This window comes from Vulpes lagopus, chromosome 22, assembly GCF_018345385.1.
Source record: "Vulpes lagopus strain Blue_001 chromosome 22, ASM1834538v1, whole genome shotgun sequence".
NCBI lineage: Eukaryota > Metazoa > Chordata > Mammalia > Carnivora > Canidae > Vulpes > Vulpes lagopus.
The window spans coordinates 16,824,433-16,830,432 of NC_054845.1; the positions used below are offsets into that span (position 1 = coordinate 16,824,433).

The 6,000-nt window shown below is 34.7% G+C and overlaps 1 pseudogene; it reads right to left on the reverse strand.

Moving 5' to 3' along the window:
* Nucleotides 1-4,571, reverse strand: part of LOC121480832 — a 35,140-nt pseudogene extending 30,569 nt beyond the window's left edge.
* Between the last annotated feature and the right edge of the window lie 1,429 nt (nt 4,572-6,000).

The following is a 6,000-nucleotide window of genomic DNA, read 5'->3' on the forward strand; positions in this document are numbered from 1 at the left end:
TTTCACCCCCTCTCTCTGGTCTGGCAAAGATATTTAGGGATTTGATTTGTGTAATTGCCTGGGCTAAAGTATTTTAATTTCTTCAGAAGTCTTCTTCTATAGATTAAGAGAAGAAATGTTTTCAAATTAGAAGTAAAGACCTGTGGATTATCCCAGAATTTAAAACCCTGCACTTACATGGAGACTGTCCCAGAAACAGTGCTCTGGGAATTAACAGAGGTATAGCTAGATGGGTGAGGGACAGTATTTCTGGAGGAAGTAGTAAGGAAGTACTCCCCTAAGTAGGAGACAAATGATAACCCAGGATGCAGATATTTTGGGTGGTGCAAGAGGTGCTTTCATTCAACCATTAGATATACTGGAGATATGCCAACTTCAGAGAAAAGGGAGACTCCATTCTATCTGACACAGAGGAATAGGTATATCTGACACAATTCCAGGAGGTAATGGGTTTTGTTTTACTGTATTGGCAGTCAATTTTAAATATTGTCTGATGTGCTTTTAAACTGTTATAAAAAGTATAAATCATATTTTAAATAATATCTTCCATAGATATCCGTTTGTTCTTTAAAAGTTTTGTGTGACCCTAATTTCAAACATTACATAATAGTACACTACACCTGAGCTATCTTTCTTTGTCCAAGTGACATTTCATCCTTCATGAATAAACATTTCAAACTCTAACAGTGGGAACAATTCAGTGATAGAAGCATTGCCATACTTGTATAACAGTGTTAAAACAATCTGTTTGAATATTTTATTTTATTTTTTCCTTAGTGTTTAGTGATAACGAATGATTGAAAAATGCAGCAAAATGACTACTGATAGTAATGGTTGGCTTAGAGACCTCATAACACCTTCAAAATGAAGATGGGGTTCATTAAAGTTTTGAAAACAGTATATCTTTCATCCTATTAGTTTTAGAATGAGGAATTGTGTATTAAACTGAAATACAGAATCAAAATCTAAAACTATAAATCTGGAAAAAATAAAACTATAAATCTGGAAAATAATAAGAGCATAGGATTTCTACCTTATGTGTTCCTAACTCCTATGTTATACATAAGATAACTCCAAAATTGATAAAATATTTTTTTTAAATTTAAAAATGGTAATAGGAGAAATCATGGAAAATTCTTTTATTATTTCAGAGTGAGCAAGTTCTTTCTAATAAAAGCCAGAATGCCTCAAAGAAAAGATCAACTAAAACTTACAAAAGAATCTGTTTTGCAAAATCTAGTAATAACATTAAAAAAGAATATTTTAAATTCACATCTAAGAAAATTATCTTATTTTCTAATTAGTTTAGATATTCCCTAATGTGTGAAAAAAAAACTCACTTCAAATAATTTACAAAAGAAGATAAGAGAAGCAATACAAAATGGGCAAAGAATAAGAGAAACCATCTCTTCTACTTCCTAAGAATGAGGAAATATTTTTCAGAAGTTTCCTGTGGACTTTGTTTCACCTCAGCCTTAATCGAATCATGTGCTTATATCATGAAGAACAAGGGAAAAAGTTTACCATTATGGGTTTAGATCGACCACCTACTGGATGTTGGTTATGCAATCATGATGATCACTTTGGGGGCTCATACTTCAAGTTAGAGATGAAAAAGCAAACAAACAATGATTTATATTCTGTTTCCTTATTTGTTTAAATAAAGAAAACTATTTTGATGGACAAGAAGCTAAGATTGCTATGATTAAATGCCCATTCTCAGGAGGCTTGCGTCGAGGCAAGGATTCTAAAATTGTAAATAAATTTAAATTCTCAGTATCCCAAAATCATAAAATCATGAAGTGCCTCCTTCTTCAAGTACTGACACCAATATTTTGATGAAGTCCCAATAGTTTATTTTTCTGGAGACCTTCCTAGAAAGAAGTTGTTACAGCTGGTGTCAAAAGAGGTTACTGCCTGTGTTCTCCTCTAGGATTTTTATGGTTTCCAGTCTCATATTTAGTAAGTCTTTAATCCATTTGGAGTTTATTTTTGCGTATGGTGTAAGAAAGTGGTCCACTTCTGTTCTTTTTCATTAAGCTGTCCACTTTTCCCAATACCATTTGTTGAAGAGATTTTCTTTTTTCCTATCATATGTTCTTTCCTTTGTCAAAGGTTAATTGACCATATAATTGTGAATTTATTTCTGGGTTTCCTATTCTGTTCTGTTGATCTATGGGTCTGTTATTGCGCCAGACCATCCTGTTTTGATCACTACAACTTTATAATATAATTTGAAGTCTGGAATTGGATACCTCTGCGCCCCAACCCCTGCCCCCTGCCCAAGATTGCTTTGGCTATTCCAGGTCCTGATTCTGTTCAAATTTTAGGATTGTTTTTTTCTAGTTCTGTGAAAAATGCTATTGGTATTTTAATAGGGATTACATTGAATGTGCAGATTGCTTTGGTAGCATAGACATTTTAACAATTTTGTTCTTCCAATCCATGAACATAGAATGTCTTTCTATTCAATTTCTTTAATCAGTGTTTCATAGTTTTCAGAGTACAGGTCTTTCACCTCTTTGGTTAAGTTTATAACATCTTCCTTATTTCTTGAATATTTGATATCTACAAGACCAGTATATTTTTATACTAAAGGGATGATTTCTCATTAATTGATTCCACTATTCCATTTGAAATTTGATTCAAAGTCCTCTGTGCCTTTTTTCTTTTGGGGAAAATAAAAAGACAAAGTAATAGATTCCAAGGAAAATTTCACATTGTGTAACATAATAGATTCTTTGTTGAGGTCTCTGAAATCTTTGTGTTTTTTTTAATGTAATTTATTGTTATGAATGTAATGTAATTTATTAATGTAAACAGCCCAAATCTAGGATAACTTATTGACTCAATATTCAGAGTTCTGAGTACAAATATGAGTAGACAAAGTCCCTCTTAAATTATATCGTCAATATCTTTATCCTTATTTAGAGAATAAAGTTCCTTCTGTTATATTCTATTGGTCATAGAAAGTCACAAGTGCAGACTAGATGCAAGGAGCAGGAAAAACATCCTATTTAATAAGAAGAACTGCAAAATCATATGGCAAAAGGAGTGGAAATGAAGATTGGAATATTGCATATTGCACTTTGTATATTGCATATTGTAATATACAAAGTCCCTCTGAATGTCCTTTTGTCATTTTTCTGTTGAGAAAACAAAGCCCATCAAGGTTAAACAAGCTATCCAAGATAATGCAGTAAGTAAATTGCAGACTGAAATGGACTTTGCATCCAGGCCAGGGATCATGTCATTTCACCATGCTGTCTCTCCCAAGGAGCAGTAGCATTTTAACTAATGTATTTGGTGTCTAAACTCTAAAAAGGAATAGCTGGATACATTTAAGGGCTCATGATAAGCGAACTTGACTACTCATTTTTGAAAGATGGTAATCTTAGACACTAGTCAAATTTCTTATACCATTAGTTCATTTTTTTTTACATCAGGCATTTTCTCTGTTTTTTGCATGGATAGTAAATTTGAGTCCAGACTAATAGCACTAATTAGCACTTTTCTTTCCCCCTTTTCTTGTAATTATTATCTAGGATACTCTAAGATTATGCTAATAATGCTGTTGCATATATCCTCAAACAGATTAATCTGAGTGGACTTGAAGCTGATGGCTTGTTTCATTTATAAGCAGTTCTGAACCAAATGTTATCTCAGCGTGGCAAGGCTAATATGCAAGAGGGAAAATCTGGGAGCAAGTTCAAAAGGATCTTTTCTCTACTGCACATAATTCTAATGCCATTCTCAGTTTTCTTGGAGAGACGCTGCATGTTTTTTTTTTTTTACCTGCTATAATAAATGATCTCCATAATGAGTAAAATAGGTCACACTATGATTTTTCCCCTTTTTCTTCTTTCAGTGGACAATTGGGAAATTCTTATTAATCATAATTATATGATCTCATGTTTCTGAACTGTTTTACTGTATTTCAGCCTCTCTAAAGTTAGCTCTGTTTATGGCATATTATCCTTTTCTCATGGTGGATGGTTCTGTTTGATGAGCCTCTTATTACTGTGCTGTGAATAACATACTCCAAAATCCTAGGCCAATGACAAGTTCTCTATACTGACGTTCTCAGACTTTAAAATAAAACTCGTACTCAGTATCTTCGCAAAAGTTAGCCAGTGATTTCCATTTCAAGCAGGAGGTACAAATAAGGAAGGTGGAAGCAGTAGTGATTAAACATGAGCCAATTTCTGGTCCAGTGGTAACTGGCAGTGTCACCAAAACCTCAGTCATCTGACTTATGGCTTCCTCTTACCACTACTCTGCCATTTCAAGTCCTTGGAGGTGTCTCTCTTGTGCTGCTGACTGACACCTGCCTCCTGACCAGGTTGGGGCATCCTTTCCTTTTCAATAGTTACTGACTGGCTAGTGTGTGCTTCCTGACACTGCTTCAGTGCCTTCGTCTCACTGCTGTGGCCTCCAGCCTCCTTAGGTTGTGTTCCTTTGGCCACCACATTGAGCTCGATGGGAACCATTCCCCTACTCCCCCTCACCACCACCACCACTACCACCCCTGCCACGTCTGTATGAATCTGCTTCACAGCCCAAACAGACATGGCTTGTGGGCTCTCAGTTTCTCAGGTATTTCTCCTGGTGCTATTCTCTTTGAACAATTATTCATCTAATTCATTATCACTTTCCCTCTTCACATTGTCTCTACCTCCACTCTCCTTCATAACCTTGGCAAAAGTTTCCTAGGGCTGAATCAGATGACAATTTGAAGAACTCAAAAATTATTACTGTATCCAAAAATCCAAATAAAATTCCAAGAGCAAATGAAATTTATACACTTAGACTCTGTTCTCACTTACAATGATCTTCCTCCTCTCCCGATCTTCTACTGTACAACTGAGTAGGGGAAGGGGTAGTCACTGTTTTCTTCCTGGACTACTATCAGCCCAAATCCTCTAAATCACTGTGTCCCTTCTAAGGATTACTATGCTTGTTGCAGCCCACCTGCTTCTGTTTAGCTGAGGCATTCCAAGCCACGTAAGAGAAGGCTGTAGTGGTAAGATCTCAGACTTATTAGACTCATCTGAACAAACTGTATAAACTCTTCCTCTCCTGGCCATGTTGTCTCTACTTTGCTAAACTTTTATCTTAAATTCCTACCCATTGACATATGAGGTGTAACAGAGTCCCCAGATGTGCAATGATCAAATCACTGCAGTTTCTAACAGCTGGATCAGGAAATATCCAACCTTTGCCCAGAAGCCCTGCTCAGATAAATGAATGACAAAATTGATCAGAGAGCTGTATAAATCAAGCTTCCCTTCACAAATTTAAGAAGGGGTATCTTTAAGCCTGTAAGTTGAAGGGAATTGAGAATAGAGTACTTAGTCTTTCTGTTCTCAATTATTGATTCTGGACAGGGCTCTCTTTATTCTAAAATGGATACATAAAATCATCCAAAGAAACTCAGTTTCAGAGTGCTTTGCTATGATAAACAAAAATGTTGGAAAACATTTTTAAGTCCTTACCAAAATGCAGAATAGATGGTTTAAATGGAACAGGAGTAGGAACCTTGCAGTGGAAAATATGTAAAGTTACCATCCCTGTGTAGGAGAAGAATGTAGACTGGATGTGCTATAATGCTCCAGAAGTGCTGAAAAATACAGCTAACATCCTTTAAATATTTGAATTTGTGAGACAGGAAAATCTCAGGAGATAAAAATTATTAGGAAACTCCTACTACATCATTTGACTGATTTCGTTCTAAACACTTGATTTGTACAATGACTTATTTTTATAGAATAAATAATTAAACAGGTAATTTGGGAAATAGAAGATAATAGAAAAATGAAAGAAATTGGAAACAGTTTGTGATTAATTACACTAAAATTTTATTTTTAATTGGATGGGTCAATTCTGTATTTGATAAAAATGATATCTTTTAGTATTTTTCAGCTCATTGCATGCTATCTTAAAATGGTAGTCTAGTATTGGAATAATTAGTTTCTTTGTAAAAAATATTTCATTCTTGCT